General features: G+C 39.1%; 1 long non-coding RNA gene and 1 pseudogene across 8 annotated transcripts in view; both read right to left on the bottom strand.

Annotated features, from left to right (window-relative positions):
• The window catches only part of LOC110136914 (uncharacterized), a 489,873-nt gene that overhangs the window by 377,916 nt on the left and 97,109 nt on the right, over positions 1-14,848 (bottom strand). For 7 of the 8 annotated variants that reach the window (XR_011491857.1, XR_011491856.1, XR_011491850.1 and 4 more), the window contains one exon: positions 11,650-11,726. This is a non-coding gene — a long non-coding RNA (uncharacterized lncRNA). Of the gene's footprint in view, positions 1-8,619; positions 8,900-11,649; positions 11,727-14,848 lie in introns of those variants that run through there. The other variant, XR_011491854.1, reaches the window with a different exon arrangement.
• On the bottom strand, positions 519-1,502 carry LOC139038772 (small ribosomal subunit protein uS5 pseudogene; annotated as a pseudogene).

Genomic DNA, 14,848 nt, shown 5'->3' with positions numbered 1-14,848 from the left:
ATATCATGGTGTCTACAGCTGTTACTTCTGCTTTAAATGACACTCTTCATCTTCTCTGCCAGTTGAACTTTTACTTATCTTTTAAGGTTTAGTTCAAATGCAAACTCCTTGTTGAAGACTTCCTTTATCTCTCCATCTTTCTCATTCTTCCATCCCTCAGTCAACCTTTCCTTCTATCAACTCCAGCGCATTTTGTTTTTACCTCGCTTATGACATTTATTATTTGACGTATATTCTATTTTAGCAATTTACAGGCATTTTGATTTTTACTCTTATTGGTTTACAAACTCTTTAGGTCAGAAAATATGCATTTCTTTCCCTCTGACACTACTGGAAACTTCATATTGTTCAAAATACTTTTTGATTAAAAACATGTCATTTACTTAAAAGCTATTATCAAATTTATATGTTACATCATTTAATTTTCAGAATTATCCTGCAAGATGAATTTTTTTTCTGGCTTCATTCACTTTATTTTTCTCATAAAACTAGGTAGTGGCTACCAGCTAGAGCCTGGGCTATCTGCATGAAAAGTCTGAAAGTTCACCAGTGAACTCCTGATATGGAGACTTGGTGAACACTTCATAACGAGATCAGGGGTGAACTGCCTATTGATCTTGGAAATGGCATCAAAAGTGGCTTCAGTGAAGTTGCCCAGGGTGGTGGTGCAGCCCACATGAGAAGTATAGCAGTTGTCAACTCCGGCCATCAGCAGTAGCTTCTCGGGCACAGGGGCTGAGATGATGCCAGTACCCCTGGGGCAGGGATGAGGGGTACCAGCACACAGCCACAGCGGGCAGTCACCTTGCAGGGGACGGTGTGGGGTTTGCTGATCTTGTTACCACAGGAGCCTCATCCAACAGGGTCAGTGGAGAGCTGGCCAGGATGATGGCCCCACAGATGGCAACGGCTACCTCCTTAGAGGACTTGACACCCAATGCAATATGTCTGTCATAATTCCCGGCGGGGACAAACACCTTCAACCTGGTTTGCTAGCCAGCACAGGTCTGCTTCTGCACAGCCACAATCTTCAAATGCTGGGAAAGATTGAGGGCAGGAGGAGAAGGGGACAACAGAGGATGAGATGATTGGATGGCATCACCAACTCAACGGACATGAGTTTGAGCAAACTCCAGGAGATGGTGAAGGACAGGGAAGCCTGGAGTGCTGCAGTCCATGGGGTCGCAAAGAGTTGGACACAACTAAGCCACTGAAAAACAATCTTCAAACTCTGTCCTTGAGAGATGCCCCCAGAAAAAGTCAATGATTCCTTGATTAGCAAAGAGAAGAGATAGATCTCCAAAGATGCAATTTCCTGTCCTTAACCAGGTAGAACAGCTTGGTAACAGGGAGCCACTCTTTGTCCTTGCCTCCATAAGCTCTCCAGCTGAAACCTAGGTCCCAGATGTCACTACAGAAGCCTCCACAGAAGCTATTGTGGCTTCCCATTCCAGGGCTCCCAAGGCCTCAAGCCCTCCTGCAGCACCAGCATCATCTACCATTTTTTATTTTTATGGAGAAGAGCAAGAGAAATATCATCATCATTTTACAAATGAGGAAGCTAAATGGGTTAAATGAGTTGCTCAAAGCCACAAAGATCAGAAATGGTGACCTGATCTGGTTTTAATGGTCATTTTTATTCACGAGCCTACAAAGAATTAATGAGACTGATTGTGTAGCTGCACCTTCATTTTTATATCCTTGCTACTCAAAATGTGATTGACAGATGATCAATCGTAATGGCATCACGTGGAAGACTGTAAGAATGCAAAGTCTCAGGCCCATCTAACACCTAAGAAATCAGAACTTACATTATGAGCACTCACCCCAAATGTAATGTCTTACAGACATTAACAATTCAGAAGCAGCACTCACTTTCAGTTTTAACCCTAGGTTCATTATGGTTCCTGGTTTTTTCAAAACTTCCTAGTTTATACAATTTACCTCAGACACACAGAAAATTGATGCTCATTAAGACATGCAGCTAATAAGCAGATGAAAGCCTACAATTATGGATTTGGGCATATCTATCCCAGAAGAATAGTAGAATCTTCTCTAACTTTCTTCTTTTCTTGTTTTTCCATCTCCTCCAATCATTCTTCGAAAGAAGAGGGATGGTTAAAAGTCTGAGTGATTCACAGATGTGAAAATATTTTGAGTGCCTCTCATTAGGATTCTTAGATTGTAAGGAATAAAGTATGACTCAAGTTAGTGACAAAGAGGGGCAGCTTAAGAACACATCTGGAATGGTTTAAGTAGTGGGCTAAGTACATCATTGTACTAAACACAGTCCTCATGGAAGTGCTTCTGAACTCTGTGTCCTTTACAGACCTCAGGGGCAGGGGTTTGGGGGTCTTCTCCTAGTGATCTACCATTAATGAAGTTTAGCCACTCCATCTCCTCTCTCCCCATCACTAAAGTTACCATTGTCTGTTCCGGTGTCATGACTTTAAACCCAACTCTGACCTTGATCAAAGCACAAGCTTTCAAAGTATTATCACACACTCATGGTGGTGGTTCTAAGTAAAGTGACTGAAATGGGCTGTTCTACTCACTCAATATCTATTTTCTAGCATGGTTAGAATTTGGCAAAGGTTGAACTAGAGTGAATATTAAAGATTATGCTGTTATTATCAGATTATTATGCTGCATACATTTGCAGGGAAAGTATTTTTAAAAGCACTTTTAAAAAAGAGCAAGTGGGAAAACTGGGTAATAGGTGGGAGGAAATGTCTAAAAAGGTCATTTCTAAGATTCGTCTTGGTGTCCTCTGTCTTGGAGGAGAACTGAGCTTATAGTAAATATACAGCAAGGAGTTGTTCTTATTTTTGCTTTCTCTTTCATTCAGTTGATTAGGAACAATTACCAGCACAGAATATTCACCAGAGAGCTCTGGAGAAAACATAGGGAAAGCACAAGAGTCAGCTCTTGACTTCTTTTTCTGAACGATGGAATTGTTTTTCCCTCTTCTATCTGTTGGGTGGCTTTGTAAGGAAGAATGTTCACCCTCATGGCACCTCAACACTGACAAGAAATTCATGTAGCTAGAAATTCAATAGCTAGTTTTCAGTTTGTTCTTCCTTTCAAAGAAATCTTATGCAATATGCCTACTCCTGTATTAGCAGGCAGATGACATATCTATAGCAAATTTGCTCAACATGCTTACTACTTTCTGGGTCCATCACAAATGGCAATCCATTTTGGCAGATGGACCCAGAAAATGAAAGCTTCTTTGGGAATTAGACTTAATAGAGCTAATTTAGATCTCATGGAGGGAACTGGAGCAAAAGCCACTAGTACAAATAAATACTTTGGTTTGTTTTCATCAGGTAGGTTACTTTGATCCACACTTGCTTAGGCTATTTCTCTTTCAAATGAATAGTCCTTCTAGAACCTATATTATTTTTCTCTAAATATTACATATCATGAAATAGAAGAATGCTCAAAGAGTAAACTTCCAAAATGGTCACCAAACTAGCAGTGGATTTTAGAAGCGACAAAGGCTAAGAGTGGGACACTTCCGCAACTGTCTATAACCTCCTTTAGGCCAACTGGTATTATCCCCTCATAGACATACAGTCTTACTATTCAAACAGTAGGCTCACACAATTCCTCTGCTATCTCTTTTGATCAGACTGCCACCTACAATCCACTACAAAACAGAAATTTTAGAAGTACCATTGTTGCTCTTCCATCAACATTAGCTGGAATAGTCAATTGTTAATAGTCAACTGTCACAAATACATTACTAATGGTTTGTTATCCTTGACTCTCTTGCTCAGGACAAAAAAGAAAATAGTAAAAGATCTCTGACAAGTTCCTCTAGTGCAGACTTAGTCAAAGATGTTTCTCTCTTTTTTTAGCCATGTTGTGGACTTTTCCAAATATAAGAAAAGCAACCATCAGGAGCCAGAAGAATCTCCAGATTCAGGGATGTTGTTATAACTGGGTCAGTTGAGCCTGTTTTCAGCTCATTCCACACTGCAAAGCTGTCATAAGACCAACAGTTTCTTTGGAGCAAATACATTCAAATACCACCAGGTTGCAAGCCTAGGGCTGCAAAAGGTAATCTAGTGTCAGTGAACACATCGTGTTGAAGAAGTGTCATAATAATTGTATAGACAGCAAAAGATTGCTTTTTACTACCATGAAGCAGCCAATATATAAGGCAAATGCAAACAAGCTATTGTCACCTACCAGGATTGAAACCCAAGAGTAGAAACTCCTAAGCTGTTCATTACAAGGTTAAGTGAACCCATTAGACTTACATTAGACTTAAGAGAAAAGAGAAAATAGTGCTACTGAACTGTCAGGGATATAAAATTTCCAAATGCAAGGAAAGATCACCACAAATTCAAAAGCTGAGCCTTATTGTATTATCTATCGTATTTTCAATTTGGAAAATTCATAAAGCCAACACGGGTATTGCTTTTATGAACTTGTTAAAAGAGATGACAGAAGAAATATCTTAGCATCATTTCCATATTTGTCTTTGCTTTTTATTTTTTTCCCTGCTAGGAGTACTGCTGAGACAAAATGGGATTCAGAAGGAACTTGTTTGTTTCTAGTGTATCTGGTACTGATCAAAAAGAATCAAACAGAAAAGAAACCCATGGTAAAATTTTGAAACCTCACTTTTGTCAGAAGTTTATTTTGATTTTATTATGTTTGATGCTAGTGAGGGATAAGACAGACATGAAAGGTTTTGAGTATAGATTTTTAGAACTGAGTGATGAGCAAAACTGACAATTCATATTCTTATCAAATCCTTTTGAGTCTTACAAAATAGAAGTTTTCTTGAATTTTCTGACATTTTCACATCTCATCCTGCCCCAAACTTGGAGACTCTGACAAACATAAGAGTTGAAAAATATTAGTAAGAAAAAAATTTCAGCAACAGACTTGTTTAGGAAAAAAATATTCTTATTTAGTTGAGGTTGAAGTCTCTCTTTATTGTAAGGTTTTTGGTTTCACAAGGGTGTTTGACCTAAAATCTAACTATCATAAATAAAGAACTGAAGCAGAACATAAATCACAATGCTGAGACAGAGTTTTATATTGCTAGTTTCAGATTAAAATACAAACCCAAATCAAGAGAAAGTTATCTATGTTGTCTGGGAACTGGTTGCATTTTTGCATAGCCAGGTGATCCCAGGAAATCTTCAAGATGATTACTCTTAGATTTAAAAAAAAATTACAAAGCAAAGAAACAACTAAATAATCTTTGTGTGTTCTGCACATGGCTCTCGGAAGTCCTCTAAGCTCTTTTGAATTTCTTTGGCAAAATTAAAACTTTCCAGTTCAAGGATGCTTTCTTCCTCATCATGTCATCATTGGGCTATCATTACTACTATTATGACTACCACAATTATCTGAATATTTAATAAGTGTACATCTAATGAGCTCCATTAGGCAGTGGAAGCATGAAAGACCTCCACGTCATTAGGCAGGGTAAGTTATCAGAGTTAATCAACAACTGATGGCTGTGGTATCTTCCTATTCCTATTGCATCAGCTCCATGGATGCCACATGATTCAGGAAGACAGCTTCCAATTCAGAGAGCTCTGATGATATTATGGTTTCTGAGAACTGAGCAAGCATTCTCTCATGAAATTCTATGCTCCTTCCCAAAAGCACTCCCTCTCTTCTGGATACAATCTCAGAAAACAACTGAACAGTTTGTGAGTTGGAATCATGAGACAAATAGTGGAGGGAATTATATGCAGCAACCAACAGGATTGTTTCTTATACTGTGCAGTCTGGAAGGGGTCTATAATTTTAACCATATTCTCAATGCAAGAACAGATCTAAAGAGTGTTAACACCACTGATGTTAAGTGTGTGGCCTGCATTTTGAATGCATTACACCATTTAGAGAACTATTTGGAACACTACAGGAGAAATGTATGAGGAAAGCAGGCTTGAAGGGGTACTGGCTTTAGTTTTCATTTCTTCTGAATTAGACTGCATTCTAACATCTCAAGTGTACAGATTAGTCTACAAAGAGGGAAATAATTACAAAAGCGTTCCAGTCACCACTGCATATGGCCAGGCTGCTTGCTAGAAGCAAGGATAGGCGACAGTGCAGAGTGACAAGAACATTTTGTCCTGCATTAAGCCCTGCTTCCCTCAGAGGTGGTGTGTCAGACGCCTGGTACCCTGGTTCTTCGCGCGGGTGAGCCAATTAGCACATTCCCTAGTCTGGAACTGTGGTTGCTGTGGATGTGATCTGCATACTGATTCAGCTGAGATTTGACCTTCTGGGTGGAGAAAACAAGAATCCCAGGTGAGAGAGAACACTGGCCTAGATTTTCCTATCCTTCTCCCTTGTTCTTTATTTCCAGGCATACCAGGTATTTTTTTCTGACTAATTTAGAAACTAGAAGGCAGTTCTATTTCAATTGAAATTTTAGATCAATGTATTTGCTAAAAACTATTAAAAATCATGATTTTGACTTCCCTCTGCAAATGTCAGAAACGGAAAGCAGGTAGTTCCTGTAATAGTGACATCCTTGGCCCACATGAGGGCAGTACTAGGTAGTCAGAAGTCTCCAGGAGCTTCCAGGGTATGCGAAGAGTCTGGCTGGAGACGAAATGTGAGTGCATAAGGCAGAGTCAGGTTAGCTTTTCATAAGCACGAGATTCCTTAAAGCCAATCATTACACTGTTCTAAATGTTCCTGCTGAAGGAATTAGGAAGGAAAGATGTCTACCAAATTTTCCACCTGCTGGTGCAATCACTTGCCAAGAGATGTTGGAGAAAGTTCTTGATTATTCTATTTAATGCTACTTTCAACATGCAAAATATGAAACAGACAGACCATTTTTTAAAATTACATTATCAAATGCTATTCTACATTTGTTTGGAACAGTAAAGGTCTATCTTAGGTACAGATTTTCAGTTTCTTATTGTCTGATATGATGAGTTTTTTTTTTTTGATAAATTTTTGAATAAAGAATTCTAGGGAAGATGGAAATATAAGCGCACACCCATTGCCAGTGGAATTATACCAGTATATTCAGTGCATGGAGGTTATAAGTGGATTAATGACACTGAGCAAGTCTTCTTCAGACAGGTCTCTTTAAACAGTTACGTAAATGAACATTGGTGTAATTATGCATTCATGTGATCTGAAGAGTTTTCAACGTTGGGAGGAGAAATCTTTCCCACCAAGACTGTTAGGATAGATAATTTTGGTTATCGGTTAGGCATTCTTTAGAAATTAAAGCAAAGACCCACTTTTTAGATGGTGATGTCCCATTCCAACCTCCAGACCATGGACTTGGAATTAGCTGATGGGCTCCTGATAACCTTAGGTCACGTCAAAGCAGTGGCAAAAGACTATACTAGCCCGGGGAACAACATTACGATGCAAGCTGGCCAACTTTTTAAAGAGGACTCAATAGGCTCCCCTGGTGACAGTTTGCACTGACCTGAAGAGAGGAGCATTTGCCTCTGATATCATTAACATTGGCTCTTGAAGTCCTTCTCCCTCTCTGAACGTCCTTCCTTCTCTTCCTTTCCTAGCCTCTGATCTCTGGGATAAAATGAAACACTGAACTCTCTCCAACGTCTCCCTTAACTTTATCCCCTCTTCTGCTGATACACATTCATTCACACCCGTGGGAACTGTTTATCCCTGAGGGGGTCATTTGGTACTCAAGTGGTTACCCTTCTTGTGCCAGAACAATAAGATTATTGGAGAAAACTCAGTGTCTGCCTTTACATTCATTTTCAAAATCTCGTTAGTAGAAAGGTTATTTCTCCCATTAAATGGCTACTTAGAGTAAGGTATATTAAGAAGTACATCTTTTTGCTTGCTTTAAAATGGTAGCTTGGAATAGCATGATGGGAACTGTCTTACTATTCCATGAATGCTTTAAACATGGGAAGGATCTATTTGCTTTGCCTCCGTCTGGGATTTGGCAAGTAAAATTTCCCTGACTGATTTTTCCCTTCTAGTTTAGAAAATGACTAAAATGACTATGAATTTGAACCTTGCCATGAGGTTACCCTAGTGTCATCTGGCAAGTTGTGATAAGCCAGTGTTATGTAAAAATTGCTGCCTCTACCCCAACCCTTCTGGAAGTCAGTACACAAGCTCCATTAACACTTGAGCATTATTATACAATCGCTTTGTCTGTGTGGCTATACTATTTTAATGAGCATACAGGGAAGTGAATTGCATAGAAGATGTAGTGATAAACAACAGATTAATCTTTTTAATAACTTGGGACTTTGGCTGGCTGGATTTTAATTTTCCCCTCTTCTAAAATACTAAGTAGAATCTATAACATGGTAAAATGGTTTCCTATTGCTTTTGGGGTAGAGAAGATGGGATTAAGTTTAACCTATCTCTTTTCACTTGTCAGGTCCCTTAGGGCACCCACATTAAAGCACAGGCTCCTTTGTGTTTTCTGCTCTCGCAGCACCAGACTCCCACCTCCCACTTCTTCCCACCCCACTTACTTCTTCCTCTTCCTAGTTCTAAGTTGATCATTAGCAAGAGAGAGGAACGAATAAAAAGAGAAAGACAAAAAGTAATTAATTCACTGAAGTGCAGCTGCAAATGAATTTTTGATATAAATTATTAATTTTCTCTTTAATATTTCTGCATTGATACTGCTCTGTATCTGGGGATCAGGAGCGAGAGACTCTTCACTTCACAGTAACAGTGCCTTGGGTAGAGACAGCAGCGCCTCACAGTAACTAGAGGGCCTTGGGCTAACATGATATGACTCCCGTTCATCAGCACCATGCTTTTAGCCAGCAGCATTTCAAACACGCGTGGGTTTTAAAGTCTACGGTGGGGAGAGCAGGCACGAAGGATTGAAGAGGTGCAATAAAAGAGGTCGAATAGCCTTATCTTCTGTGTCTTCTGGTGTCAGCTTCCTAAAATACTGAGACCAAGACAAAAGCTTAACATGTATGATGATTCTTAAGGAAAAAGGTGGCAGTGCAAATTTTGCTCACATAGGAGGGAGAAAAAAAATGCTGGATTGTGAAGCAGAAGTTAGAGTAGGTAGGGCTGGGTGTCCAAGGCATAATAAAGAGCTACAACTCTTTGCGCTTGCTGACCAAGCCTGTGCAGAGGTCTGGGAATGGTTGTGGGGTGACAGGAGCACAGGTCTCCTGGACTACCTCCTCTGGGGTCCACATCTTCAGTCGGCTCCAAACCCAGATTACAGAGCGCACCTTTTATCACTCCCTTTGCTCAAATCAAATGTTATCAGGAAATCTGCTTTTCTTGACCTCGGCAGCATGTGGATGGAATGTAAACCAAAGCATGCTATGGAAAAACTAAAAATAGTAACAGAAAGCAATAGTACTGCTTCTGTGTTCAAAGATGTTGGCTCTAAATGGCAGAGGAACGATTGTTTCCACTTAAAGTGATTGATATGTCTACATACACTTGAGAGATAGAATTTCATTACCTATTCTTTCTGCGGGGACTGACTGAACACAGTTTCAAAGGAAATAGGGAGCATATTTGTATAACAGAGTAACACTTTCTTCCACAAAATGGAGGGAAAAAAAAAGGCCACCATATAAAGGGAAAAATTGTGGATGTTAAATAAAGAAAATAAAGCTATTGAAGGAGTGAAGAAATTACTACCACAGAAGAACGTTCAATACATACAGTAATTAGGCTTTTAGCTTTCTGTTCAATGACAGTGAAATATTTCTATTGGTTCACTTGCAGAACTATTTATTTTTAAATTACCTGTAATGATTAAGCACAGAAAAAAATAAGGATTACAAAAGGCAACCTAACAAAATTCAATTTATTCCATAATAATACTTAAGAACTAATGCTTTCATTTTGTGTAAGGCATTTTGAAGACTTGGAAACTCAAGTTTCCCAATATCTTGCAGTCATTTTAGAAGAGAAAATTAAGAAATCCAAACTCTAATTTGGGGTCAAACATAAGGGAAAACAACTTAATGAGCTCCTAAAAATGCAATGTTCTTTTATAAAATGAGAAATCCTTCTGTAACCTAAAAAATCTGTTTTTTCTCAAATATTTTTCTCTAATGCTGTTTGGTTACCTCCTAACGTCATTATTTCCAGCAGTCACAGAAATCCTCAGCTGTGTAGGCGGTCCCAGTAAATTTAGCAGCCAAGCCACATTGTGACATGTTAAGAATAGGCGTCCATAAATCTTCTCCAGCTTCTCTTGAAAAGATTAAATCTTTCTTTTCAAGAATTTGCTAAATTTCTGGAAATGCTGTAATATAATAAATGACTTGTAGACAAGTCTGAAGAGACAGTAGAAGATAATGGAATCCCTTTTCTCACAAACCAAAGCAGAAGCTGAGGAAACTTCTGGACCTTTCACTTTACCCAGTAGTAAAAGGGGGAGCAGCTGCTTGCAGTAGCTCCTGGACACGAGCAGAGCCCCGTCAACACCTCCAAAGAAGCCCCTCTATTGTTAAGAGGGGTTTCTGTTTTCAGAACCAATCTCTTTAGAACAGAAATGTTATAAACAAGGTTTCAAACAAAGTAAAATTTGCTCAGTCGTATCCGACTCTTTGCGATTCGCCAGGCCAGAATACTAGAATGAGTAGCCATTCCCTTCTTCAGGGAATCTTCCCAGCTCAGGGATCGAACCCAAGTTTCCTGCATTGCAGGCGGATTCTTTACCAGCTGAGCCACCAAGAAGCACTTCAAACAAAAGAGAGCTTCAAGAATCTGAATTTCATTGTTCTTCCTTGTACATATTTGAGGAAGATGATTTAGGATCATTTACTCTGTCCCTACAAATATACTTCAAATATATTTCCTAAGCTTCCTCTGAATAGGAGGGCTTCCCTTGTGGCTCAGATGGTAAAGAATCCGCCTGCAATGCAGGAGACCTGGGTTCAATCCCTGGGTTGGGAAGATCCCCTGGAGAAGGGAAAGGCTACCCACTCCAGTATTCTGACCTGGAGAAATTGGAGAATACTTCAAATATATTTCTTAACCTTCCTCTAAATAGGAAGGGTTCACTGCATTGAGCTATACATGGAGAAGGCTTTATCCACTTAATATGTGTCTCTGTTAGTGTGGGCTGCCTTAACAAAATGCCATAGACTGGTGGCTTAATACCAACAGAATTTTATTTTTCCCCGTGCTAGAGGCTGGAAGTCTGATTATTAGAGTGCCAGTATGAATGGGCTCTGATGAAAGCCTTCTTCTGATGTGCGTACTTCTCACTGCATCCTCCCAGGGTGGAAAGAGGCTAGAGAGCTGTCCAGAGTCTCTTTTATAAGAGTGTTAATCCCACTGGTGAGGGTTCCAACCTTCATGATCAAATCACCTCCCAAAGGTCCCACTTCCTAATACCATCCCACTGGAGGTTAGCATTTTAACATATGAATTTTGAGAGGACAGAAATATCTAATCTATAACAATCTGAGTAGGAGAAGCCTAGACTGCCTAGCATAAGCAGATGATGAATTTACTCACAGAATACTGGACAGGTAAGAGAACTGAAGAGAGGGACTGAATGGGCTCTGGGAAAGGGGGATGCAAAGTTGCTTCAAAGTAGTCAAAAGAAGGACATTCTCACTGGGGTTTGCAACATGGATGACTGCATCAGCTGTTTTCAAAGCATGTATTTTGAAACTTTGATACTTCTAAATGCCAAGGAAATACAGTCTAACTTACCAGGAGTCATGGGTTCTCTCACTGGCTAAGGAGGGCACAGCCATCAGGGTCATGTGGAATGATGAAGGCAGAGTTCCCTGGAAGGAAAAAAAAAAAAATACTGCTCTTACTGAAAGAAGAAAGTGGGGATTTTGAACAGCAAGAAATGGACATATAGGAAAAAAGAAATAATGCCATAAGAAAGCAAGTTTAACCACTCAGTCAGATAATTCTGGTTTAAAAAGCTAATCTTCAACTCTCATTAGCACTTGCTCCTTTCCCTATACTGTATTTTTCCTAAAATGAGTAAAGTTGCTCTTATAACTCATAGAAACTTATATCCCATTTGATGGAACAGTGGGGAAGAGTCTGAGAAAGAATAGGAATGCTCTAGCAGGTACACACTGGCTCAAGATACCATGTGAAACCACATCAACTAGACAGATCCATACATATTAGACACTTTAATCTAGACATAGCTCCAAACCCTCTGAAAGACCCTAAAACAACATGGTTATTCTTCTCTCAAACCTCTGAGTATCTTCTGACTCTTACCTTAAGAGGTAGAGTCTTGCTATTTTATTTTAGATCATTCTGTTACCAGGATGTCTATTTAACTGCAATCTATTGGCACTACTCTTTGTTAAAAGTCCCCTGAAGTGTGGTTATGTTGTGACCCTCAGCATCTACAGTTTCAAGATTAGTTTCTCAGGACATCACTTTGGACAATAAATGTTTTTTCTCCTCTCCAGCAACCTCCAACCCCACATGCCAAGTCTGACTCATAAAAAAAGGACCTACAACCTGAAGAAATGGTTCTTGAGAAAATACATTTTCACCTAGGGAAAAATATATATCTCAGTTCCACTAGTCTCCGAGCTCCTTATTTATCTCTGTATCCTTGGAGCACCTAATGTGTGCTTAGCGTGATCATTAAACAAATAACTGAAGAATCAAGTTAGCATATGAATAAACATTTACATGTGGCTGGCTATCAACTAACTTTCATCCAGAAATGTTTAGAGAAGAAATCTTAGAGATTACCTCATATAACTCTATCACTTATTATAAGCTTAGACATAGAGGCCTAGGAAAGGAAAATGACTGTAGTAGGACAGAAAATTAGAGTGAGATGTTCTGATTTTAAGTTCAATACTTTTGCCACTATAACATCCAGGTAATTCATAATATGTTCTCAAAGTGTGGCATCTCCCAGGTATACATGGTTTTTTTTTTTTTTTTTAATAGATACCTCTGTAGGCTAAAAACCAGGTTATATTTAAAAGAAGAGTGTTAGAATAATAAAGAAGCAGCCTTTGAGACTGAGGTTTGGGACAGAGACTGCCTAATTTTAGTCTTAGCCCTATACATGGTCAGTATGAGATGCTCCATTTGTATAGAAGGGACGAGCACTTCCCTGCCTTCTCAATCTACCCATCATCTTCACTGTTCAGGCCCTTCTAGACTAGGGACACCTGACTCAGCGGAATATTTCCTTGGGATGCCATGATAACCAGAACCTCTATTTATTGACAAGCTTAAGTGATTTTTGAGGGAAGGGGGTTGCATTTCTGCAGGCTTTGTCTTATATTTTTGCCCCATTCAAAGAAGAGGGCTGCTGCCTATGCCTCAGTTGTGAGAAGGAATGCCTGGAGACAAGAGAACCACTCTAGCAATCACCTCTGATCTGCCATTGATCACCTTCACAGTAGGGTGGTATCTTAAGCTCTGTACCCACCCTCCTCCCTACAATTAAAGTGTCTCTTCTGGCCCCATCACATTTAATCTGATAAACACCCTTCAATTTAGGTTATATGCTAATGACTCACAATTATCTATTTCAGAACCAGACCTCATTTTTTAGTTCTAGACCCATTAATAATATATCCTAATAGACTTCTCATAGACATCCCAAGTTTGATCTACCTAAAATGAAATTCATGATCAAAACTACTTTTTATATTCTATTCCCAAGTCAGAAATCTGAGTTTCATCCTAAAATCCTCCTTTTACTTATCAATCACATCCAATTTATTGATAAGTCTTATTGACTCATTGGAAAAGACCTTGACGCTGGGAAAGATTGAAGGTAGGAGGAGAAGCGGATGACAGAGGATGAGACGGCTGGATGGCATCACTGACTCGGATGGACATGAGTTTGAGCAGTCTCCGGGAGTTGGTGATGGACAGGGAAGTCTGGCATGCTGCAGCCCATGGGGTCGCAAAGAGTTGGACACAACTGAGCAACTGAACTGAACTGATTGATTCCAATGGTTTGAGGAACTGATTTCAATGCCTGGTCTCTCTTGTCTAACTGTACAGTGGTTTTCTCAGAATGTGGATATTGGAATGATTAATACATAAAGCTATTCTGAAAAGAGATCTGGTGAAAAGTAACTCTAGCTCTGAAAAAATTCTCAGGCCAGTTAATCACCTACCCAAATGGGTTTCAACCTATCTTCCTTTCAACCTACCCAAAAGGGTTACCTAAATAATTTTTTTCACTTTGAACAAATTTTTATGAATAATATGGAAGAAAAAATGTTATCAAATATTCAAAGCAGAAAAAAAAAAACTTTTCCTCCTCTGATCCTTCTGGGTTAATCATGTTGCACGGGTTTGATATCACTGAATCTACTCCAACACAAACAGGCAACACGAGAATCAACTGCCTGATCTAAGAGGAAGGGTTATTTTCAATCTTAAGCCAAACTCCGTGTCTTCACCAAACACCAGGAGGGCAGAAGTCAAATCTATTTAATTTTTTTGTTTACAGGAACCACAATGATATGGGTAAATTACATTAAAAACTCATTTTGATGATTATATATAGCTTCATTTAAAAGTACAAGAGCCACACACAAAAATCAAGTGATAAAACACCTAGGTTACTACTGGCATTATAATATCCACCATTTTTACATAGGCTCTAAACTAAGAAAAATGAAAAGTCAAATTACATTTGTCTATACTGCCCATGAAGGGCTCTGGTAATGCCTCTGTAAAGCAGAGACCTATGACCTAATCTGTCAATACAGAGAAAATGACATGGATATGAATCTCCACTCTTAATAGTCTAGGAGCTGCTTGGATATACTTTATTCTCATATTCACCTTTGAAAATTGGGGTCTGGTTAAAAAAAAAGACACAGTCCCCAAAGACTTTTCATCACACCTACAATTTAGAAAATATTTTCAAGGCAATTTTCAGTACAACCTT

Source organism: Odocoileus virginianus, chromosome 16, assembly GCF_023699985.2.
Source record: "Odocoileus virginianus isolate 20LAN1187 ecotype Illinois chromosome 16, Ovbor_1.2, whole genome shotgun sequence".
Lineage (NCBI taxonomy): Eukaryota > Metazoa > Chordata > Mammalia > Artiodactyla > Cervidae > Odocoileus > Odocoileus virginianus.
This window is presented reverse-complemented; position numbering and strand designations above follow the sequence as displayed.